Below are 27,381 nucleotides of genomic sequence, written 5' to 3'. Positions count from 1 at the left end.
GAGACTTGCTTTTGTTGACTTTGATTAGGCAGTATGCACCTGCTCCCTGATTATGAGGGGAGAGGTACAGGTGCTGTGTATATCCACCTACACTGATGGTGAGCCAGGGGGGAGATGTTTGCCCTAAACCTGTCTGAAGCAGGTTGGCTATAGCTATGGTGTGTATGTGGTGTGATTGACCACCATTACAGGGTGGGTTGGCTTGTTGCCTCTGAGATTGCAGACATATGTGAAGACAGCCTTGTGAATGCCCTTGGTGGATGTGTCCAATTTGTACTCATAGTTAACCTTACAGTAATCCACCTGTGACCTTATACACTCATTCAGACAAAGGTTTACTCACTACCAAATTGATGCCTGCTCCTACTCTGACCTGTACAGCCGATATAACTACCAATTATGTGGTTTGTGTATTGCTGCTGTCCAGCAAAGGGGATTACTCTACTTTGGTGGAGACAGATTTGGCTGTTTGTAGTAGGCATGGAAACCAGGTCATAGCACAGTTGGACACCTATGAACATTCAACCTGATAATCATGCTTATTCCAGTACCCATGTCTGTGTCAGGGTGATGCAACAACCAGTAGCTGCAGAAATCTAACTCGGTTGGATGCACAGAATCTGAGATTATACATGTGTACAACATGTACAGCTTATTTACCTGACATTTTGCATCCCATGTCTGTTGTTATGAGGCAGCCAGGTACACCTACTCATACATAGATGTGCACAGGTAATACCTGATATACATTTCTGTTCTATGTCAGTATGGCACATTGTAGTTAGAATCTTGCTGCTTAGTCAGTCCTGTCAATCTGTTAGAGTAGGACATCTGGAGGATGCCATACATACATGGGGGCGATGGGCCAAAATTAGTGACACTTTTTAATATTGCTGTAATACACTTAAGTGATTTTATAGCAATGTAGGCTTTGCATCCACAGACATACCATGGAAGATGTCCAATGCTCATATGACAGGAAGAGAGGAGAAAGGCTAAGAGTGTGTTAGTGACGGCAGGAACTTCTAATGTTGACAGTATGACTGGTATGGGGACAGAGCTAGCTGATATGATGGACAGAAGGAAGGTTGATATATTGTGTGTGCAAGAGACAAGATGGAAGGGGCGTAAGGCTAAATGTATTGGAGTCAGGTCCAAATAGTTCTATCGTGGTGTGGATAGGAGGTGAAATGGTTTAGGGGTTATCCTGAAGGAACAGTATGGCAAGGGTGTTTTTGGAGGTGAAAAGAGTGTCTGATAGAGTGATGTTAATGAAGCTGGACATTGATGGTGTAATGATTACTGTTGTTAGTCCATATGCTTTGCTAGTTGCATGTGTGATGGATGAGACAGAAAAATCTTGGTGTGAGTAGGATGAAGTGGTGATGACTGTACCCAAGGGTGAGAGAGTGGTGATTAGAGCAGATTTCAATGGGCATGGTGATGAAGGGAACAGAGGGGATGCGGACGTGATGGGTAGGCATGGTGTTAAGCAAAGGAATGCAGAAGGTGAGATGGTGGTGGAGTTTGCAAAAAGGATGGACATGGCTGTGGTGAATGCATATTTTAACAGGACAGAGGAGCATAGGGTGACATGCAAGAGTGGAGGAAGATGCACACAGGTGGATTATCTCCTATGCAGGAGGGGCGGTTTGAAGGAGATTGGAGACTGTAAATTTGTGACATGGGAAAGTGTAGTTAGGCAGCATGGAATGCTGGTCTGTGGGATGACATTGGTGATCAAGAAGAGTAGGAGGAGTGTGAGGGCAGCACCCAAGATCAAATGGTGAAAACTGAAAAAGAGTGACTGTGAGGCTGAGTTCAGGAAAGAGTTAAAACAAGCAATGGGTGGCAGTGAAGAGTTACCGAATATCTGGGTAACTACAACACAGCTAGTAATGGAGATGACTAGAAATGTGCTTGATGTGACATCTGGACAGAGGAGGGAGGACAAGGGGACATGGTGGTGGAATGAGGAAGTACAGGACAGTATACAGAGAAAGAGGTTGGTGAAGAAGAAGTGGGATTGTCAGAGAGATGAAGAAAGTAGAAAGGAGTATAGAGAGATGAGGTGCATAGCAAAGAGAGAGGTGGCAAAGGCTAAAGATGAGGCGTATGAAGGGTTGTATGAAAGGCTGGATACTAAGGATGGAGAACAGGACCTGTATCAATTGGCTAGATAGAGGAACCAAGCTAGGAAGGATATGCAGAAGATAAGAGTGATAAAGGATAATGAGGGAAACATGCTCACAAGTGAGAAGAGTGTGTTGAGCAGATGGAAAGAGTACTTTGAGGGGCTGTTGAATGAAGAGAATGGGAGAAAGTACATTGGATGATGTGGTATGGTGAATCAGGAAGTGCTACAGATTAGCAAGGAGGAAGTCAGGATAGATATGAAGATGATTAAGAATGGAAAGGCTGTTGGTCGAGATGACATACCTGTGGAAGCATGGAGGTGTTTAGGAGAAATAGCAGTGGTCTTTTTAACCAAATTGTTTAATGCAATCTTGGAAAGTGAGGGGATGCATGAGGGGTGGAAAAAAGTCTTTGGTTACCAATTATAAAATAAGGGTGAAGTGCAGAGCTGTATTAACTACAGAGGGATAGCACTGATCAATCACAGCATGAAGTTATGGGAAAGAGTAGTGGAAACTAGGCTAAGAAGGGAGGTGAGGATTAGTGATCAGCAGTATGGTTTCAGGCCAGGAAAGAGCAGTACAGATGTGATGTTTGCTCTGAGAGTGTTGATGGAGAAGTACAGAGAAGGTCAGAAGGTGTTGCTTTGTGTCTTTGTGGACTTAGAGAAAGCATATGACAGGGTGCCTAGAGATGAGTTGTGGTATTGTATGAGGAAGTCAGAAGTGGTGGAGGAATTTGTAAGACTGTTACAGGATATGTACAAGGGTTGTGTGACAGCAGTGAGTTCTGTGGTGGGAGTGACAAGTGTGTTTATGGTGGAGATTTGTAAGACTGTTACAGGATATGTACAAGGGTTGTGTGACAGCAGTGAGTTTTGTGGTGGGAGTGACAAGTGTGTTTATGGTGGAGATGGGATTACATCATGATTCAGCTCTGAACCCTTTCTAATTTGCAGGAGTAATGGGCAGGTTGACAGACAAGATCAGACAGGAGTCCCTGTTTACTGTGATGTTTTACAGATGACATTGTGATCTGTAGTGAGAGTAAGGAACAGGTTGAGGAGACCCTGGAGAGGTGGAGATATGCTCTAGAGAGGGGAGAAATGATGGTCAGCAGGACTAAGACAGAATATATGTGTGTGAATGGGAGGGAGGATAGAGGAATAGTGAGGATGCAGGGAGCAGAGTTTGCAAAGGTAGATGAGTTTAAATACTTGGGATCAACAGTTCAGAGTAATGATGAGTGTGGGGGAGAGGTGAAGAAGAGAGTACAGGCAGGATGGGGAGGGTGGAGAAGTGTATCAGGAGTGATGTGTGACAGACGAGTACCATTAAGAGTGAAACGGAAGGTCTACAAGATGGTGGTGAGACCAACTATGTTACATGGGTTGCAGACAGTGGCATTGACAAAAAGGCAGGAGTCAGAGTTGGACATGGCAGAGCTAAAGATGTTAAGATTTGCACTTTGTGTGACAGGGTGGACAGGATTAAGGATATGTATGTTAGAGGGTCTTCCCAGGTTGGGCAGTTTGGTGACAAAGCCAGAGAGTAGCGGGATTATGTTGGTTTGGACATGTGCTGAGGAGGGATGCTGAGTATATTGGGAAAATGATGGTAAAGATGAAGCTGCCAGGTAAGATGAAAAGAGGAAGGCCTAAGATAAGGTGTATGGATGTGGTAATAGAGGACGTGCTGGTGGTTGGTGTGATAGAGTAAGATGCAGAGGACAGGAGGAAATGGAAACAGATGATCCACTGTGGCAATCCCTAATGGGAACAGCCAAATGAAAGGGAAGGAGATGTTGCAATGTCAGTCTTCACTGGTTGCCAGTGATTTGTCATACATAACACAATGAGTAAATGACTACAAATATGAAGCACACGTATGGTCAGTGTGCATAACACTGGGCAGTTGAATGGTATGGCTTCAGTATATCACATGCAGTTCAACACACACATCAGTGACAGTATTCCACTATGCAAATTACCTGTATAGGTCATTCACATTTCTGTGACAAACATGTATATTATAGTTGTATTCACAATTGACATATGGATATCTACGACATTCCAGTAGCTGGCCTAGCAGTTTCACAGTTAGTGTTATTCAACACACACTCCAGTAGTAGTCCTATGTGAGCCATCCTTTCCTGTGGTGACTCAGGGGCATGAGTTGTGATCTATGTCACTGAAGACAGACCCAGTTGTTATGGCAATAGATTCTGATCAGCAATATATCAGTACAGCAAGTCTTGTTGAGCCATATTTGTCGAACTTCTTATTTCCCATTATTACATACCCCTACTGCATTCCATTATATGCTTACTTGATTGACATACCTTTTTTCCAAGTATGGCTGGTTTTATTTCAATTATATGTAGCCTGGTGTCTTGGTCTGTGTCTCTCTCTCTCTCACCCAGGTGTAGGGTATACATCTGTTTTGCATAGGCAGCAGCGTGCCTTTTGTAGGTAATGCTCATGAGCAGCTGATGGCCTGTGCACCAGTTGCTAATTGCATGCAGAACAGCTGTGGTGTCATTCCCATAGTCAATGGCATGGCAACACACTCCTATAATTCAGTACTTCATGTGGGCATTGCCCCTTTTCCTTGCCTGTGAGGAGGACTTCATGGAGGTATGTGAACAACAGCATCACAGAGGGTAGTTGGAAATACCTCTTACAATGAAAACTATGGAGAAAGCCTAACAAACTGGGGGAGAATGTTCCAGATATAAGGACAGAATGTAAGTATCGCTGTTATAACAGTTGAATTAATGCTAGTTTAACAGGGGTTGTAGGGACATGGCTTTTCTGCATGATTTTAAGTCTGACAATGTTATGTGGTTGACATGACTCGCAACTGTAGGCCTATCCACAGAATGGCCAGATTCTGGACTCTCATGTTTGGTGTGTTCCTCAGGCAATTTTTGTCTTTGGAAAATCAGTAGCATGCTGTGGGGATTGCCATCAGTAAATGGTATCATCCATTTGTGTTTCTGACTACATATCCCTCAGAAAAGATATGTTACAACAAACCCTGTTACACAAGCAACTGTCTCAGTTTATAACCGCAACATTTCACATATTCCTCTATTTTTGGGCCTCTGTCCCCAAAATATGTCAGGCTTTGCCCAGATGTCATGCAGTAAGAGGGTGACAGGTAGGGTATATCATTATTTAGTGCCTTCTTTCCTGATACCATCCCAGTGATGTATCAGACTGGCAGACATGTATGTGTAAGAGGCCTTATATATCAGGACAAAGTCTGGGCATTCTGTGGGACTCTGAACAGTTGAGAGGTCTGTATATTTATGTCAATTGTTGACAGACTGTTAGGATTGTGTAGCAGTGTAATGCGTCAATGTTATTTGGCCTGTGTAGGGAGAGGGGGTAGATGTATGTGTTATGGCTCCTTTTCTATCGGCCTGTGCATGTTGCTCCAGTTTCTGGTGGTCTATCGGCTGTATATGTTTGTAGGGGCAGACTGAGACATGTCCCATGCCACAGTCAGGTGTCATACTAGACTGCAAATTGCGTCAGTATATGTAGGGGAAGTGTGTGAGTGGCAAACATGTTGAGATGTTTTTGTTCACTCACTCTTTATACTGTGCTGTTCCTTTGGCTTACAGGTATGTCACTGTGACTGTGGTGGAATTGGTTGCGGGTATGCACTGTCACACTGGCGTCTGTTTTTCAGTGCTGTTACATCCCTGTAGTGCCTGATATATTTGCCAATACATGTGTAATTACCCATAGCGGATTTGGGTTAGTGTTCTGTCAGTCTGACTGTAGTTTGGACGGTGCTTGGTGACATGCTTAGCTGCTGAGTGCATAGTTTCCCTAATGTGATGTTATGTCCAGATATTTGTAGGATGTACTGTTGCCTGGTCCCCGTAAGTGCTGTGTATTTCTGACACATTAGTAGGATGATGTGAGGATTTCGGTCACTAACTAGTGAGAAGTAATTGAGTAAGAAAAACACAAAATGCCAAGCACCAGAAACCTCTGCAGCTATAAAAAACGAAAAACAGGATACACACAAAGCTGCTGAGAAAAGGCTCCAGAATCCACGATAGTCTTAAAAAATACCAAGGAATAATGCTGTGCAGAACTGCTTTATTGCAACACACTAGCACTTTCACAGAATGCTTCTTCAGGTGTATAACTAAATGCAAAAAGCTACACCTTAAATAACAAGGTGAAATAATCACATGATACATTCTGTTTAATATTTAACGGGACCATTAAAATCAACCTTAAAAACATGTATATATATTATTATTAAAACAAATACACTACATAAAAATATATACAAATATATATATATATAAAAGATATACAGCAAATTGCCATCTACAATTATACTTTAATATAAAAACAAGGAACAAAAACTATCTATGTAAAGCCCTTTTACTGAGAACAGGTTTCATGGGCATATGATCATTCAAACCGTGACCGTAATTAGCTCTTAACATCACTATCCATCTAGCCTCTACCTCTTTTTCTAGCTCTAATATCACCCACCCTTGCATTCTCATATGTCCTAGAGACAACCATAAACAAAAATTTATGTTGTACCCCCATATTTTGTACATGTTTAGCTAAAGCATTGATATTACTCCCTTTACCTATATGATAGTTGTGCTCTCTTATTCTATCTTTAAGGGTGCGATCTGTCTTGCCTACATAAAAACATTTGCAGACAGTGCAATTAGCTAAGTAAACCACGTGCATGGTTTCACAATCAGCCTGCACCCTAACATCATATACTTTGCCTGTATCTGGCAATTGAGTGTTGGACTTGTGCTATTTCAGTCAATATATGTTAGGACAGAGAGGAGGGTGTTACTGCAGCAACTGGGTCAGCTTATCTACTCCAGTATTTCAGATATGTCCCTATTGCCATGGCTTTCTCCCCCACTTTGTCAGGCTTAGTCCAGATTTGTTGCACTAAGGGGTTCTGAGCCTACCTTTCAACTGACAGGATTGTTGCAGAATGTCCAGATTTATTGCTCGTTTTTCTGGTGTGGTACACAGATTCATTATTTTATTTTCCCTGGTAAATCACTGTGATGATCTGAGGATTTCGGACAGTAAATAATGACATTGATTTCAGTTTCAGAAGTCACATCCTTCAGAACATGTATACTGAAACAAACCTTGCCACTCTGGCAACATTCTACATTTATAAGAGCAATATTTAAACTATATCCCTAGTTTTGGCCCATTGTCCCCCATTTGGACAGCCTTTGGCCACATTTCTTGCACTAAGAGGTTTGGAGGTATGGTTCTGAGGTATGACTCTACTACATGTTATGAGAATATATATATTTATGTTTGAAAAAGCATCAGCAAGCCTTACAACTCAAGTGGTGTAGTGATACATTCCAAAACAGAACAGGAGCCCAACAGTAGCCAGCAGAAAAAGATGGTAATCCCAAAAAAACACTTTCTTTTAAAGTAAAGTCAATTTAATAAACATTTTTCTCATGTTTTCGTCACTTTAAGTAACTTCTTCAGACACACAGACAAACAGCAGTTACACAGTTTCTACAGCATTTAAACCATGTAGCATGAAGTCATGTGACTAGTAGCAGCAATGAATTAAAGGTGCAAAGCACAATAATTCAAACACTATTAAAGTAAGTCTTAAAACTTACATACTACCTCAAATAAAAAGTATGTACGCAATCAGTATACAATATACAAGGATTATATTAATGTCATTAGTAAAAAGTTAAAAATACACTACCGTGTAAGATTTCTTAATTTAAGCAAACATGAAATATTACAATTCTCATTCAAACCAGGCGAGCAGAAAGCATTAAGTGCTAACTGCCATTCTAGTTCTCGTACCTCTAATAGCACTGGATATGGGCCACCTCTAATGTCAGGAAGTACCTGATCAATAGCTTGGAACGTGAAACTATGTCCACCATTTAATGAAACATGTTTTGCTAAAGCATTTTCCGTTTTATTTTTGCTAATCGCATAAGAGTGTTCGTAAATTCTCTCACAAAGCTTCCTGTCCGTTTTCCCTATATAGAAAGCCGGACATAAGGTACAGGAAGCTAAGTAAACAACACTCTTGGATTCACAATTCAACTTATGGTTGATGTAAAATTTACATGTGTTAAATACTCTAAAGGAATTACCTGTTTTTATGTATTTACACATCCTACATGCCCACACATAAAGGTGTATGTATGTGCATGTACTGACCCTCAGTTTCGGTCTTCAGATGGTTCAATACCACCGTGTCAACAAGCGACTGTTCAAGCACAACAGGTGGGTGTATCTATTCATAACTTGGCACCACTGACTGTAGATAACAGTGCTTCTAATGAACTTGTTAACACGAATGAGCTTATTGGAGTTCCATCTTTTACTAAATGGGTTAACAATACTAGCAAGTTAAGTTTTGGTTTTACTAACCCCCAGGAACAACCAGCTCGTAATGTTAACCTACCTCAGACAAATTTATGTTCGCTTGCTGACAAATTGAAATCTTTTGATGTGAAACTCTTAAAATTAAAGAATATCCAACTTGAGGTGGTATATTTTAGACAATGTTTATCTGAAAGTATAGTACCTAAGGGCCTTAGGTGCTATCAATATCCAACTGGCTTAATCCCAGATTCTCCTTTCCACACAGAATTACTTTCTTTTTTTGACCAGCAAGGCTTTCAGCTTATGGAGTTAATGATAGAACACTACTCATTGCAGATTGAGAATTTAGTGAAGGAAGTCGAAGATTTGGACAAAACTATTAAACTACATCCTGACTTTGTTAGATTCAGGTTTGACTACAACAGATTCTTTACCAGTATTGAGCAATTGTTGGACAGACTTAAAAACAACAAGATTAAAAAAATGAATCGTGACCGTATGGCATACACTAATGGTTCTGCTTACCCTAGATCACACATTTCACAGGTTTGGCACAATACCAACACAGTGTCGCCCCTGACAGAAGTCAATTCAACTAATAATACTTCTGTTGACAGTCTATTACCATTTGAATCTGAGGTTAATAACACTGATTTCACTGACACAGTTAGGCGAAGTGAAAGAATTTGGGCTAACAATTCACATGAGGGGCAAGCAAACAACAATCAACTTGCTTGAAATTTTCACCAGGACAAGAACAACATGCCCACTACTGGGGCACGTCACCCTCAGTATCAGAGGTACAAAAGGCGGAACAATCGTCTGAAGAGATAGTTCCAAATGACTCTGTTGCAGTAAATAACCTTGTTGTTCTCACTAATTCTAAAGGGGACTTTAATATTTACAACTTTTCATCTGTTGTTATAGAAGCGAATTTGGTAGAACTGCTAGCGAAGAGTAACACATATGTTTTAAGTAATAACATTAATGTAGTAAAAACTTTGTTAGAATTAAAGTGTTATGTAAGGAAATTAAATTGTTCCTTTTTATTAGGCAATGTTCAACAACCTGCACATGTACTTAGGGCTGCTAGTACGTTCAACCCTCCTCTTTATCCCCTTTTAGCTCTTTATGAAAGCATGTGTGAGTTAGATATTAGACACATACCTTTCATTAGAGCTAGTAACACTTTTTATATACAGAGCAACATCACTACGGAACAGTTAAGAGCACTAAAACTACTTAGATCAGCTCATGTCTGTTTAGTTAAACCAGACAAAGGTGGTGGACTTGTTATCTTTGACATCACTGATTATAATAAAAAAATGGAGTTAGCCTTGAATTGTCCGGCCTATGCTAAGGCATCTCTTAACAAACTAAATAGTGCACAATCAAGGATTAGAGTGTACTTCAGAGATCTGTTTATAGAAGCCAAAATTGACCTGGATACATTCAATTACATTAATATTCTCTACCAAAAAAACACCTGTCATGTTCGGAATACCAAAGATTCATAAGAACCAACATGACCCTCCTATGCATCCACTTATTGATGGTCGAGGTTCCTTGACATACCCATGTGCAAAACTCATTGACTCAATATTACAAAAATATTTTAAACTTGAGTCATGAGTATGCAAAGATTCATGGACTTTGTTGAAAAATTTGAACATTTTAGAAGTTAACCAAGAAGACAACTTTCTTACCATCGATGTACTCGACTTATACACTTTTATTACACACTTAGAAGCGGTTGAGTGGGTAGAAGTTTATATGAAAAATATAAAAGCTCCACAAAGGGATATTGACCTGGCAACTGAGTTAATTGATATTATACTTTCCAACAACTTTTTTTATTTTTAACGACAAGATCTATTTACAAAAGCATGGAGTTGCTATGGGCTCCCCTTGCAGAGCGAGCAGGGCGAACATGTTTATGGCTCAATGGGAAGAATATTTTGTATTCAACAACTCTGAAATTTACACTTCCTTCACTTTTTATACCAGATTTTTAGACGACATCTTTGTGATTTTTAAAGGAAATGAATCACAAGCTAAATAAATGATAGATTACTTTAACTCTACTACACCATTTTTGAAATTTACTTACACTTTTCACACTACTAGTATTGACTATTTGGACGTGAATATAAAAAAAAGATATAGTAAATAGGAGATATTTTTCCAAAATTTATAGAAAACCTACATATTGCAACTCCTATTTACATTTTTCTAGTGCACACCCCCTTACAGGCAAAAACGTTCAATAGTGAAAGGTCAACTCATTAGATCCGCAAGGATGTGTACTAATGAAGATGACTTTAATTCTGAATGTCAACTCTTAAGAGACATGTTTTGCAACAGAGGCTACCTGGTTAGTTTAATAAATGACTTAACTGAAGAAATCATAAACAAACGGAGTAGAGGTATAGTTCAAACACTCTTGACCTCACCTTCCGTTGTCATTGATGTCAACCTGGTAGAGTCACCTACTAGCCAGGTTGCCATTCGAACTACACAGTCACCAAACAGTGACTTGGTTACCTTTATAAAACCTTCAATGACTCAGCAAACTAGGGAGACCTCTTTATGCAATACTTTTATAACCACCTTTAGTAAAGACAGTGACCAACTTAGATTAATTCTCCACAAAAATTGGAGTTTCCTTTATAAGGACTCTTCCCTAGTTGACAGAATTGGCCAGTCACCCAGTATTGTTTATAGAAGAGGTTCTAATTTAAAAAGTTTTTTTGAAATTAAAAGCACTAAACCTACTTCTAGACTTACTGGAACCTTTATGTGTGGAGCATGTAGGATGTGTAAATACATAAAATACAGGTAATTTCTTTAGGTTATTGAACACATGTAAATTTTACATCAACTATAAGTTGAATTGTGAATCCAAGAGTGTTGTTTACTTAGCTTCCTGTACCTTATGTCCGGCTTTCTATATAGGGAAAACGGACAGGAAGCTTCGTGAGAGAATTTACAAACACTCATGCGATTAGCAAAAATAAAACAGAAAATGCTTTAGCTAAACATGTTTCATTAAATGGTGGACATAGTTTCACGTTCCACGCTATTGATCAGGTACTTCCTGACATTAGAGGTGGCCCATATCCAGTACTATTAGAGGTACAAGAACTAGAATGGCAGTTAGCACTTAATGCTTTCTGCTCGCCTGGTTTGAATGAGAATTGTAATATTTCATGTTTGCTTAAATTAAGAAATCTTACACGATAGTGTATTTTTAACTTTTTACTAATGACATTAATATCATCCTTGTATATTGTATACTGATTGTGTACATACTTTTTATTTGAGGTAGTATGTAAGTTTTAAGACTTACTTTAATAGTGTTTGAATTATTGTGCTTTGCACCTTTAATTCATTGCTGCTACTAGTCACATGACTTCATGCTACATGGTTTAAATGCTGTAGAAACTGTGTAACTGCTGTTTGTCTGTGTGTCTGAAGAAGTTACTTTACTTAAGTGACGAAAACGTGAGAACATTTTTTATTAAATTGACTTTACGTTAAAAAAAAGTGTTTTTTTGGGATTAACATCTTTTTCTGCTGGCTACTGTTGGGCTCCTGTTCTGTTTTGGATTGTTTGTTTCTTCCACCCAGTTTATTTGTGTAGCGATACATTGACCATGACTATGGTGTACAGGGCCCTGGGTTTGAGACTTAGTAAGTCTGATTATTTTCTTGTTAGGCAGAACAGTAGCTGATGGAAACAGAATGATTAAAGCAGTTTTAAGCAGTTGTAAGTGGGGTTTGCATGGGTTTGAGTAATGCTAAGTGATGCCAACACACGGTTAAACATACAGATGCTTAATCTGTGTTGGCTTCACTTAGCATCGTGCAAACTCGCTTACTCCTGCTTACTTCCACTTACACACGTGCTAATTTCTTTAAAAGAAAATAAAAAGGGATGATAGGAAAGTGGTGTAAAAGAGGCATGCAGAGGGAAAAACAATATGAAAGATTGCTAGGGTTCTGAAGGATGGTTGTAGGGAAGGTCCATAGCTGTCCATTTCTTATACAGCAACAGCTGTGCATTTGTGCAGAATTTGGTGGTAAATTTGGACACTCAAACCCCCGACAGAAGATTGAGGACAACAGAAATGTGTTGTTTAGCCAATTTGACCAGATTACATGTGTCCAGTGGACATGTGTGCGAAATGGACAGCTATGTATGGGGCGATATATTTTTTTGGGACCGATGCCCTTTTCTTTTTTTCAGAGGTGAGACTGGGATGTTGGGGAAGGATAGTAGGTGCATCTGGGGAGGTAGGTTGGGTAGGGAGACAGACAAGACAGACAGGACAGCAAACAGGGGCAGTATATGACACATGAGGGGGGTAAACACATTTGATGGGGAGGGTGGTTGGGAATCCGAAGCCCATGGGCCCCCATATGGTTACAGTGGGACTGAGATCCCCAACCATGGGCAGTTACCACTGTACCTTCACAGCCCCAAAGGTGGCTGCACTGGGGGCTGGACAGGAGGGGCAGCCTGCCTCTTGAGGTGTGCCAGGCGGCCCTCAATCTAGCACAGCTGCTCTCCAAACATGGATTGAAGGGTAATGTGCAACAAACCCCAAACCTGACTGAGGGTGATGGCCTCCTGTCCACGCCCGCTCCTAAGGGGGGGTGGGCCCCATTCCCTGTGGCAGTTCCACCCGAAGGTGGTGCAGGACCAGCAGATGAGGGAGATCTGCATTGCGTCGCAGATGTGCTGGGGCCTGGTGCCATGGCCAGATGAGGTGAGACAGGCAGATCCACTGGGATCTGCCTTCCCAAACATGCTATGGTGTTGAGGTGTTACAAAATATGTTGGCTAGTCACGAACAGCACATTTCAAGATTAGTTATAACAGCATGCATGAGTGTTCCAATTAACCCCATAAAACACATCTGAAACAGTTGCATAGCAAACACAACACATGCATAAATGGAACAACAGTATGCATCATAACAGCATGCCAGTAAGACTGATGGCAACAGGGCATCAGCAATGGTATTTGAACAAGATAACAAAATATTTTAACATGCAAGCAATCAAACATATTAACAATAATATAAAACAAGTTCCAACATTGGGTTGGAGCAGAACATACCCGTAGTATATGAGTAATAATTATTGATGCAGATGGGGGGGTGAGACAGAAAATCCATTAACAACTGTTTATGCTTCTATTTTCCACAACAGTACTGCTCAATACTCTAGGTGTCTGCCCTCACTTTACATCTACCTATGCCATAGTTTCTGTAGTACAAACATACTGTCAGCCTGGAATGGTATGAGGCAAACTGTGACAACTCTAGGCACATGACTAGAGGGGACTTGTACATGTCAAGGTTACATATCTAGCAGAAGAGTGGTACCCTGGACTGCTGTTATGTGAGTGTGCTACAGGCATAAGTCATCTGGTTTCCTATCTGTGTCCAGGATTATTTGCAGCAGTGACCACTAGCCATGACAGTGTGACACTTGAGAGACATGTATTGGAAACATACCTCTCAACCTCTTAGAGCATGAGATCTGGACCAAGCCATACATACGAGTGGGACAAAGGCCCCTAAATATGGACAATTTTTAGATATTGCTCTTACAAGCTTAGAAAGGTGATAACATTACAGGTATTACATTTGCATGGCTTTTCTGATGGATATGATATCTGACACTTGTATGTCTATCATTATTTTCTAACTTCAGTCTATAATGGTTTGCCACTGATTTGCCATGACACCACTACTTTATGTAAAATGGACCACAAATCTGAGACAAATATCTGGACATTCAGTGAATATCTGTACAGTTGAGAGGTATGATTCGGGAAAAGTGCATATTGTATGTACCTACCCTGCTGTCATTTGCAGGCATGTGGTGGGACAATTGAACAGTTGTACACAGTTTATTAGTATACCCTTCATACAGCTACTAGCATTTACTTTCCTGTGGGGAAAATATATGTTAACAATACCTGACTGTTTTTACATTTATTCCTGATTCCTTGTGTGTAGATATGCAAACATCTTAGTACCACTCCCCGGATTCGAACTGTGTCTTGATGTGCAAAAGTAACAACTAAGCTATTTCTCATCACACTGAGCTAGTAGAGAACTGCTATTTCTTTTATCAGTGGTTTCTCTCTAATAGTGTCTTGGTTAGACAGTCTAAACTTGCAATTCTGTGATACATGCATGACAAATAGTTATTGTACTGTGCATTACTCGTTTGAATTACTACAACCTGGAAAGCAAAGATTAATACAAGGCAATGTTGGATGGAACACACTTACAAACTTGACATATTACTATTCAGGATTCAGAGCTTAGTGCAGTATACATTTCACATTTCATTTATATCTCATTTTACAGCTACACTATCTATGGTTTCTCCTAACAGCCTGTTCACAGATGCATCTCAGTTAATGTATGCTGTCACAGCCATATTTGCTGTGAAGAACTGTATAGATTATATATATATCTACAAAAACATACCAGAATAAACACAACAGTTTTTTAAAGGTCTTAATTGAACTTCAATATTTGTCAGTCATACTTTTTTATTTATTCAGTTCACAAAGTAACAATATACCTACTAGCAGTAAGCAATGTATTCCTTGTTAGCTATTTTAACCAAATACTGCAAAATAGATTTGTACTCACCAGCCTGTTGGCACAGCCTCAGCAGTCTGTCACCATGGGCTTCCATGTTACTAGCACTCTCTGCTGCATCTGTAGAAGAGAAAAACACACATTATGCATATCTGTCTATCACATTCTCAGGCTAGTATTTTCCTACAAACTACTTGATAGTGATACTTACACACTACTGGAGCATTTTGGGCCTGTCCATCTTAGATCCACTGGTCCAAGAGCACCCCCTTCCTATGCTTTAGGTTGGCATAGTGGTGCCATACTTGGTCATCAGTCTTGGGGATGGCAGTAGCACTGGTGAGTTCATGGGCAAGATGGTCCCAGGCCTCCGCTTTGTATTGGGACCCCTGGTAGTGGCCCTGCAGCAATCTCACCTCATGGTTTCTAACTAGGAGTCCAGCCATGACACTGGAGTCCCAAATGCTCCAGCATTGCACCCAAAAGTGCAAATTGAAGGGCAGCACAATGATATACAGTCAAAGCAGGGTATTACTGAGGTATATATCTGCACAGAAGAATGCAGGTTTTGGATTATATGTTTCATGGGGTTTACATTTTTAGCTTCCTGCATTAGTTATGATCACATTGTTCATTTGGGGATGGAAAAGTGAGATCTTGAGTCAAAGAAGGGAGGGGGAACTAGATATTTATAAGCAGTTTTAGGTAACTTCAGCCTGTTTGGCAATGAGACTAAGACTTTAATACTGCACCTGTCTCAAAGCCTGTATTGAAACCAGCAAGCTGGTTTCAGGTAGCAGAGCATGGAAATGGAGTAAGTACAGTATCTAAAGTAGTTAAGTGTTGTTTTAAGTCCAGTATTGTTAATTAGTAAGTGGCTAGATACACACTACCTGAGCTGCTGCTAGTGTAGATATAGAAGCATGACTGTGGAGATATGGGAATTAGGTATAATTTATCATATGAAATCAATAGATCGTATAATATCTATCTCTAACAATCTACCTATAATGAAATAGCAAGTAAAGGTGATTTGATTGCTGTACATTCCTTAAACAGTACAACAGGTGTGGTAGGTCCTGAACCAATCATATGAGGTCTATTCATAGCCACCAGTGGTTTGCAAGTACTTGGGTAGCAGGTTGTGGGAACTCAGCAAATGAGATAGCTTGCCTGAGATTTAAGTTTCCATAATGGTTGAATAGTTTAATGCACCTCTGCTTTGGTTGATTATGGTTTTCTTTTACCTACCTTGCTGTTCAACAGCTCCATGGCCTGTAATGAAGCCCCATCTTGTTAGCCTGAGCTAATGGCATGCTTCTTGGATGTCTGGATTAAAAGGAAAAGACAGGTTTTGCTTTGTGGAATGGTCCATGAAGCACAGGTTGCTGTTGATTTTAAATTGTGTTATTGCCTTATTTCATTGGTTGATGAGCTGTTTGACTGTGTTAGGTGGTCTGCTTGATAGAGGTAAAGGTGCAGGCTGGCTGAAATATGCTTGTCCATGATTTCATACAGGGTTAGATCACCAGTGTTACCCTGTTTTGGGGAGGAGGGTCAGTGAGTTTATCTATCTCTGCGAGCATGGTGGTGTTGTACAGTGGTGGAGATTTTGCAATGCTGAGTTAAAAAATAAGACATTTTCAGTAAGGGAAGAGCCCAGCTGTGGATCTGAGACTACAGGGCCTCTGAAGTGGTGAGGGAGTGGAGAGGGAAGCAGGAGGGACTAGAGTCATTCCTGCCAGAAAAAAAAAAATGTATGCAGCGCATATCCTGCAACTGTCTCTCAGTTGGCAGAACAGCTTTAGTCTGCCAAACAGCATTGACTCCCTCACTTGATGTGCCAGCTTATATTTAGTTAATGATGCTATATTTGCATTAGACTCTGATGCTGGCGTTAAAAGCTTGCATGTAATGTTAATGTTGGCCTTATCAAGATTTATTGAGCAGGGAATTTGAGGTATCATACCTCATAATTGACTCAGATTTAACTCACGTTTAGTTCTGTCCCTCTTAATCCCTCCTAAACCTGGTGATATTGGAGAAAAGGTGATGAATTAGACTTTAATAGATAATGACCAGAATTAGACATATAGAATTTTACTTCAGAAAATGGATATGAATTCACATTCCCTTACTCTTTCAATGGCTTGTATTAATAGTACTAACATTTTGTCCTTGATTCTGTTGAGATTTATCCTTAATTAACTGAATGTTCTGTGAGTTATAGTTAACTGAATGTCCTGTGAGTTATAGCATAAGGTTAGATGGTGACTTGCACCAAGGGTCAGCTTCTTATAACTCTTAGTTATTCACATATCTGGGGGACTTAATCTAGCATATTAGGCATGCATAGTTGTTAAGCTGATAAAGTAAGGAGTCCATGTGTCCTGATCGGGGCTTACATCTCTGCATCCCTCTGCACTGTTTGTGGCATTGCAGAGCTGGGGCACCTAGTACGTGTGAGACAGGAACAGACTGGGGAGCAGGAGGGGGCTTTCAGTAGCAGATTAATGATATCTTAAAATAGTGCAAGCTACTGTATGACTAACTCAGTATGATATCCAACAGATCTTGTATACATATGAGGCATATGCTTAGGGCGCAACAACAAGTAATAAAGTATAAACTTGTATCCTACTGTTAATGTTCTTAAAAATAAAAGTAAGCCCTTGAGTAACCATGAACAGGTTGTTAGACCAAAGGTGAATGAAAATAATAAAGGGGCAGGCATTAATTTATCCTTCCCTTTAGCGATACGCCAGGAGAAAAATTTAAACAGAACACGCTCGGTCAGTCGAGGGAGACAAAAAAGAAAACTGTCCGGAGAGTCACCACACAACACAACTTTAAAGAAAATGTGGACAAATCACAACAAGAATTAATTTATAATTTGTCTAGTATTCCATTGTCACAACATGATACCAATTTGTTAATCAAAGGTTTAAGTTTTATTCCTCATAGTAAGAGTACACTGGATGAAACTATTATAGATTTGAGAATATTTAGCAGAAATGTTATGCTTAAATACATTTATAAGGACACTGGTAATACTAAGGTCTGCAGTAATGCAACTACTGCTACAAACACATTTGGGTTTAAGAATCTTAGTGAGTTTGTTCCAGCTAATCACCCTTTGCTTGAAGCATACTTGAGAACTACTGAAGATGAGTTATATAGGTATTATTATAAAAATGATGAAAGCAATTCTAAATATACACCATATAATAATCTATCACATCAAGAAAGAAAGAGCCTTTACAATTTAAGAAATGACTTGAATATCATAATAAGACCTGCAGATAAAGGCTCAGGGATAGTGGTAATGGATACTATACACTATCAAACAGAAATGATTGATATGCTGAATGATGTTTTTTATATAAATATTGATTTTATTAAGGCTCATGAAATGTGTATAGATGTCCATAATATTTTGACAGATATCTATAGAAGTAAATTAATAAATAAAAATGAATTTGAATATTTATATATCAAAATGCCTACCATCCCAGTCATACATGGATTGCCCAAAATACATAAAAGCATAACCAAACCACCTATGAGACCTATAGTCTCTGGGCATGGATGGGTTACTGAGCATGTCTCAGTCTTCATAGAGAAACATTTGAGGTGTATATTAAATAATAATGAGTTTGTATTACGTGATTCTAAGCAGTTTCTAATAGATTTATATAATACTACTAATCAAATGGAAACTATAGAAAACTTAATTTTAGTAACTTATGATATACAGTCCCTATTCACAGTTATGCCTAACGAACTTGGCTTAACTTATGTTAACAACTATCTCATGAAACATAGCACATATAGCAATGTGTTGATTGACCTGCTAGTACATTTTCTTGAGCTGGTCTTAGAAAATAACATTTTCATATTTGGTGATAACATCTACCAACAGTTAGACGGCGTAGCTATGGGCACTCCATGTGCAAACAGCTACGCCAACATGTTTTTGGCATACTGGGAAGAACATTTACTGTTTGTAGAACCTATGTTCAGGAAATATGTACAATTTTACAGACGTTTTGTAGATGATGTGTTTATTTTGTGGAATGGGACAATAGAGGAACTGACAAGTTTCACTATGGTTATGAACAATATAACACCATGTTTAAAGTTTACCATGAATTATTCACAAGTGAATATTGAGTTTTTAGATCTATACGTAGAGAAACTACACTGTGGCATGCTCAACACAGGAATTTTTAGAAAACCATGTCATAGAAACACATTCTTATTCAGCACCAGCATGCGTCCTAGACATGTGTTTAACAATATAATGAAAGGACAAGCACTAAGAATGTCTAGACTTAATTCAAATGACAAAGGCTTTTTAACAGATTTAAATGATTTAAAGGAAAAGTTTATTGAAAGAGGATATAAACCTGATGAACTTAATGGGCAAATTAATAATGTATTGAATTTACGTTCGACAACAGGTACCCCATATTTTGGGCCTCAACCTGTAGCAACCAGTGATGGAAAAGATACATCCAAAGTAACCATCAAGTTTCTGACTTCATATACAGTAGATAATAAACAGGTCAGAGATATTATTTGTAAGAACTGGAATATTTTACAAGCTGATGATTTACTAACAATGATTGTAGGTAATATTCCATCTTTTACATATAGGAACAAAAAGAATCTTAGGAGATTATTATGTTATCCATCAGAGAAGAACACACATCCAACTGATAATTATTATACGAGAGCCTGTGGACATTGTAATTTCTGTCCCCTGATAGACTCTAACATAGTTTTTATACATCCAGACACACACAAAGAAATCTACACTCAAGTTAATGCTGACTGTATGACATCAGATGTTATATATCTTGCTGTATGCAAACTATGCTCATGTTTTTATGCTGGAAAAACCAACAGGGTCCTACGTGACAGAATAAGGGAACATTGTTATAATATAAAGAAAGGCAATGTACAGAATGCATTAGCAAAACACATGATGCAAACAAACTCTCAACATACATTCAGTTTTAGAGTTCTAGAGAAAATTAATGTGAATGTAAGAGGAGGAGATATAATGAATCATACTGAGGACAGAGAAAGCAGTTGGATTATTATGCTTAGGGCTGATAAGGGCCATGGATTAAATGAAAGAGCATCCATTAGACCTCACCTAAGGAAACGTAGACATATCAAATTCCAACACTAACTACCCTACTACATCACCAATTATTTAATCCATTTGTGACATACATTACACATTTTTACTTATACATATACACACATTTTTTCTCAATACATATATATTTTAACTACCACCATTATACACATATATTACAATATACATTATTCCTTTGACATTATATTACATTTCACTTCTATCATACATAGTCCATCAGATACATACATGTTTTTAGATGAATTGTATTTATGTAACATATTTATATTCCTATTTCATATATATATATATATATATATATATATATATATATATATATATATATATACATTTTTTATTTTATATTTATAAGTATTTATACATAGTGTTTAATATATAAATTCACTAACATGAATATTATATGCCTTCACATCATTTACTATATACACATGTATATACTTAAGAAATTTGATATATACATAATGATATTTATATACATTCTTATTTATTGTTGTAGAATAATAAATATTACATAGGTTATTCTTATTGTTCTTATTGATTTTATGCCTATGAGAACAATTTAATGTATGATAATTTCCATGCTGCTATTTTCATTTAAATGTGGTTTTCTATTGAATGTGTTTTTAATGTATGTGTTTTTAATGAATGTCATTTGATATGCTAGCCATTCTCATAAGATGCATATTGTCATATATTTTTATTGATTAGCTTAATTAATTGAGCTTATGCACATGAGACTATTTCATATTGCTGTGCTTTAAACATATGCCTGGGATAAATTTTATGCTGCTGTTTATTATTAGATGCGATGTTGGTAGGTTAACCATTTTTATAAAATATATATTGTCATATATTCATCATTGAAGTTCTAGCTACTATCGCAGTAATCAGCTTAATTAAGTAATTACTGACAGATTATTAGGATTGTTATTAAGTATATAAGGCGCATGAATTTCATGCTTGTTGTTTGCGATCTGAAGAAGCTAATAGTTAGTGAAAGCGCTTATCGTTCTATCGTTTTAACAAATAAATTTATGTTAAACATTATTTGGCCTGGATTTATCGGAGATTTGTTTTGTTGAAAGAACAACATATCTCACTCTATCACCGCTTGTCCGAGTATATTACTTTGTGTATCAGTTATTTAATTTAACAAGCGCGCTACAGGCTTGTAACCAGGAACCACAATTATGCTTTTATTTCCAAGTAATAAAGTTATTAAGCAAAAGTTTTTTTAAGACAGTATATGGCAAGACAATAAAGATGCACTATCAGAAGAAGTTTAGTCAGTTGGTAGAACCATACTCAAGTACAACATAAACAAATGGGAAGCATGAAAAGAAGAAATGAATAGCTCAGGGGATGAATTATTTAAGGAGACCAGATAATAGTCAGGCATGTTAATGTAGCAAGGGGTAAGAAATAAAGATTTATTTTCTTAGAATATTTCTATTTGTTCTAAGACTATGTAGGACAGTGAAAATACTTTGGTTGTGTGTTATATTTGTAAAAATTTCATTCAGATCTGATAAGTTTTATGTATGTTGAGAATGTTTCTCTTTAACACATATGTATGTAATGAGAGTTTGATATATAGTTATATATATATATATATATATATATATATATATATATATATATATATGTATATATATATATATATATATATATATATATATATATATATATATATATATATATATATATATATACATATATATACATATATATATATATATATATATATATATATATATATATATATATATATATATATATATATATATATATATATATATATATATATATATATATATATATATATATATATATATATATGGGTCTACTTCAGTAGACCAAAATATCACTTGCCCAAAATCCAGATCACTGAGACAAAAAGGTCAGCAGCGCCAGAACACAGACGTCCCAGAACACTGACTTACCACTCCAGGTAAGTAAACGCTTGGCCATCCTGTTGAAATTTGCCCCTTACCCCTGTGGTAGTGCAATCTCAGAGTTGGTATATTTAAGTTGGGGGTGGGGGGCACAGCCACCCATATAGGGGTGTGTGGGGGGGGTGAAGCACCCCAGATGGGTGGGTTTGCTTTCCTTTGATTTACATTTTTTAAGGATGGCCAAGCGATTACTTACCTGGAGTGGTAAGTCAGTGTTTTGGAATGTCAGTGTCCTGATGCTGTCAGTCTTTTCATCTCGGTGATCTGGATTTCAGGTAAGTGATATTTTGGTCTACCAAAGTGTGTGTGTGTGTGTGTGTGTGTGTGTGTGTGTGTGTGTGTGTGTGTGTGTGTGTGTGTGTATATATATATATATATATATATATATATATATATTATAAATAACACTGTTTTCATGTACTGGTTAATCCCATGAAGGTTTACTAATTGATGGTTGTGTAATGTCATGTTTTGATAATCTGCTCAATGTAGCTGAATACACTGTATTACTGTGGTTCTCTATCAGTATGCTTCCTGCTAAAACTACTTTGAGCTTTACTCTTATACTTCCCCTGTATTCTCTTGCTCTGACTTACTGTCGTCCTTCCTCCATCTCTTTTTTGTATAACAATTACTAACTTTATTGTCTCAATGTAATATTACACTTTCGTAGAGTTTTTCCCTTTCTTTCATTTCAAAACCTGCAGTTGCAACATCTAACCTCAGTACTATAGGGACTGTCACAAAGCCCTACTCTTACAAGTTTACAGAGAACTTTGTCATTGCATAATGTAAGCACATTTATCATTAAGAACCTTGTTGTGTATTAACTTCAACCAGTTAAATATATGCCTGCTCTGTGATTGAAAGTCTCTGTGAATAAGTTATTCACTCTAAGGACCTCTTACTAAAATGGCCACTGTCTCCTTTTTTGACCAGTAGACTGTGTTGGATATGCCATTTATTTATTTATTTTACTTTTGTTAACTGGGTTGGTCCAACTGAGCCAAAAGCCTATTTTCAGTGGTGACCCAAGGAGAAAAGCTCCAGTACAATAAAAGCAAAAATAAACAGAAACTGGCTGGTGACATGATGAAAACAAAGATGAGATATAAGTTGTAACATAGCATGGCAAATGCAACGAAATATAAATTGAAACATAACTTAAGAGATATGTTGTTACACAGCAATGGAGAAATACAAAATTGAAACATAACTTAAGACATATCCTGTTACATAGCAAGGGAGAAATACAAATTTGAAATGTCAATTTTTACTTAGATTATAGCAGAGAATGACACATAAAATTGTAATACATACAGGTTGATATATCACATACTTGAGTGATACAGAGATATCCAGTAGTTAAGAATTCATGTAAGTTAGAGCTGTAAATAATATAAATAAATAATTATAGTACAAGTAAAAAAGGCAGGGGCTTTATATAGGATCCTAGTAAAGGCAGATCTGTGAGTTAGACAGGAAGTTTTTTAGCTCATTTTTGAAACATCTTATGTGCATGATGTTTCTTAGGTTTAACGGGTGTTTGTTCCAGGCTTGAGATACAGAGTATCTATATAAAAGTTTGCCAGTGGTTTTACTGGGATTATAAATATGTAGGAGATATTGGGCAGAGCTTTGGAGTGAATGATTTGGGATGCAGAAGGACATAAGAGAAGAGAGGAAGGGGCAGGCAATGGGTTTGTTGAATATGAAGTGTGTTATGTGTAGCTGCAAAAGTAGTAGTTGATGGGGAAATTCTATCCACTGTAGTTTCTTTAGTGCAAGGCAGTGGTGAGGTGGCAAATCTTGCAATTTTGTTATAAGTTTGTGCAAGCTTAGCAATTAATGTGGATTTTAAGTTTGTTAAGATTGGAGAGGCATAGAATAGGGTGGGTAGGAGGAGTTCCTGAGACAGAGAAAGTTCAGAGTCTAAAGGAAAGAATGTTTTGTTCCTATAAAGGAAAGCCAATTTTTGGTGAGTTTTTTTTTTTTTGATACACTATTGAACATAAAAGTCAAGTTTTAATTTATCGTCAGTTGTGGTACTAAGGAGCTTTGTGTGGGACTCTAATGATTGTGTTATGAAGTGATGACATGGTAAAGGTGGATTTGTGTTGAGAGAGAGCGAGATCTTGGAAGGAAGAAAAGAAGGTTTTCTATATATATATATATTTATACATAATCTGGAAATAAAGTTGCTTGATTTTATTATTTTGCTGTTGAATTTGTTGTGTGCTGGTTTTCTCCTTTTGTTCATATTTATATATATTTAAGATGAGCTGGTTTTCTGTCACTAAAGAATAGTGGCTTGTTGCTTTGGAACACTACCTAGGTTTCATGAATTTTAGAAATTATTGTGACCAAGCTCATCAGCAAAGTTTTAAGACCTCTAGTTTCTTTGTTTTTTATTTTTTTTCCAAAACACTCGTGGTGGTGAGGTTGGAACAAGGTTGGAACTAGACAGATTCCTGTGCTACTTCATTTTTTAGTCTTTGTATAAGTGAGACCAGTACAGTTGCAGAGAGTGTCTTTGGATGTGGGTGGGCAGATGGTCTCTTATAGTATTGGATAGAGTACAGGGGCTGTGATAGAGATTAGGATCAGTTATAAGGATCCAGTCAAGGATAGAGCTGGTATTAGAGTTTTTATTCATATGGATGGGGTTTGTAATAGGCTGTTTGAAGCTGTCAAGGTGTATGTTTAGGTTAGGTGAGTCTGTACTAAGCATTTTCCAGTCCATATTTACATCTCTGAGGATGACTGTCTTGTACGGAATGTTGTGTGAAGTTCAAGATAGTTTGTGTTCAAAGATGGGTATATTTTTATCTGGTGGATATAAATGGAAACAATAGTAATTTTTATGGGAGTTTAAATGACAGTTTATTCTTAGCAGTTCTGCAGGGTGGAAGTATGGGTGATGAATAGATGGGGGGGGGAGGTTAAGTTGTTCAGAACAGAGAATAGCAATACCCCCCTTTTTTGATGTTATATTCATGAGGTAGGATTTCATTATTTTAGACATGAGGTTTTAGCCAGGTCTTAGATAAGGTTAAAATATTTGGAGGTTGTGGGCTATCCATGAATGGAGTCCAGCGGTTTTGTTGAGTATGCTTTGTACATTCATTGAAAGGATGGTTACGTTTTTGGGGGGTCAAACAGGATGGGGAGGGTGGGGTGAGGGGTAGGGGGAACAGAAAAGGGTGGAGGGTTGTTAGGGCAGGCCAGAGAGGTGGAGGGACCATGGTATGGGTGAATGTCTCCAGCTAATAGAAGAGTTCTTGCAAATAGGTTAAGTTGAGGAGAGTAGGGCTAATAAGTGTAGACTTTAAGCTTATGTTTAGGAGAGAGAGAGAGATGTGAGATAGTATTTTGATTTTGAGGAGGTGTGTGTAGGAGAAGTTATAAAAAGATGGAGATTGAATATGAGCAGATAGTGTCATTTTTGTTAAGGGTATGGGTAAGTGTAAGTGATGGTTTTATGTATGATAGTCTAGTGTGATTTGTAGCTAAGAAGGAGAGAAGGACAATTAATAGGGTAGTTAGGTAAATGAGAAGCATGAATTCATAAATTCTAATATCCTGGATCAACTTATCCACACCCCCACCAGGGGCAACAATATCCTAGACCTAGTCATTACCAACATGAGTGACAGTTGTTCCACACCTGAAGTCATCTCCTCGTTGGTCAGATCCGACCATAAGCTAATCACCCTAGGTATCCACATCCCACCCCCACCCCCCCCATTAAGGAAACCACGGTAAAAAAATTCTCCAATGCCAACTTCATGCTTCTTAAGACAGAAGTGATGAACTTCATGACACCCATGCTGATGGCCAATACAGTTACGACTGCTGAATCCTATAGAAATGCACTCTTTAAGTACTTACACGAGTGCATGGATTGAGATATCCCAAACAGAACCAAGATGCTATCCTCCAAAAAAAGGAAGCCAATCTGGTCGTCCCCTGCCATAAACAAACTCTATAACAGAAGGAAGAAACTGTTGCAAAAGAGAGTAAAATCCCATGAGTGGAGGAGCTCCCTGGTCTGCCTCAGTAAGAAACTGAGATCCCTTATAAGATCCTCCAAAGCTAGCTATGAAAACAAAATTGCCACTAATTCTAGGGACAACCACAAAGCATTCTATAGCTATGTCAATAATCTCAATGACAACACCCAGATCTGCTCTGAGTTATAGCACAATGGCATAAAAAATACAGAACCAACCAATATTGCCAATATCCTGGCAGATAGGTTCAGTGCTAACTCCCCCCCCTCATCCCCTAATGGGCCCATATCTATACAGGAAGAATGCGGAGTCCCTGCAATCACAACTATGCAGGTAAAAGCTGCACTCTCTAAAGCCAAAAACACAGCATCCATTGGACTGAACAACATCCCAGGCTGCGTTTTACATGAACTTCAGAACAAACTGGCTCCCCACCTAAGCATCAAGTTCAGTCATAGCCTCATGTCAGACTTTGTGCCCACTGAATGGGGCACAGCAACAGTTATCCCACTCCACAAAGGGGAGCCACCACTGATCCCGGGAACTATCGCCCTATTAGCCTGACGAGCCTGGTCTGTAGGGCCATGGAATGTATCATCATGGAACTCATAAACAAAGACATTGGTAACCTCCAAACTCTGGACCCCACCAAGTTCAGGCATGTGAAAGGTGGATCATGCCTCCTGAACCTGATCGACTTCTTTGAGGCAGTCACCAAACCAATAGATGAGGGTGCGGTGGTTCACACAGCCTATCTTGACCTCACCAAAGCTTTTGATACCATCCCCCATTCTGGAATTATAGGTAAACTCACTAAACTAGGTATAAATCCCTATTTCACAAGACGGGTTGCCAACTGGCTCACTGACAGAATCCACACTGCAAAAGTTGCAGACTCCAAATCTGACTTCATATCAGTGACAGGTGGACTACCATAGGGTTCAATCCTGGGACCTCTCCTGTTTAGTATCCAGTTCTCTGAAATACAGGCTAACACAGAAGGCCTTTGGCTAATGAGTTCACAGATGACTGCAAACTAGGAGCCATAGACTAGTCCCCAAATGATGTGGACATCCTACAGAAGGAC

This window comes from Protopterus annectens, chromosome 10.part0, assembly GCF_019279795.1.
Source record: "Protopterus annectens isolate FY-2018-M chromosome 10.part0, PAN1.0, whole genome shotgun sequence".
NCBI lineage: Eukaryota > Metazoa > Chordata > Ceratodontiformes > Protopteridae > Protopterus > Protopterus annectens.
Note: the sequence above shows the minus strand (reverse complement) of the source record.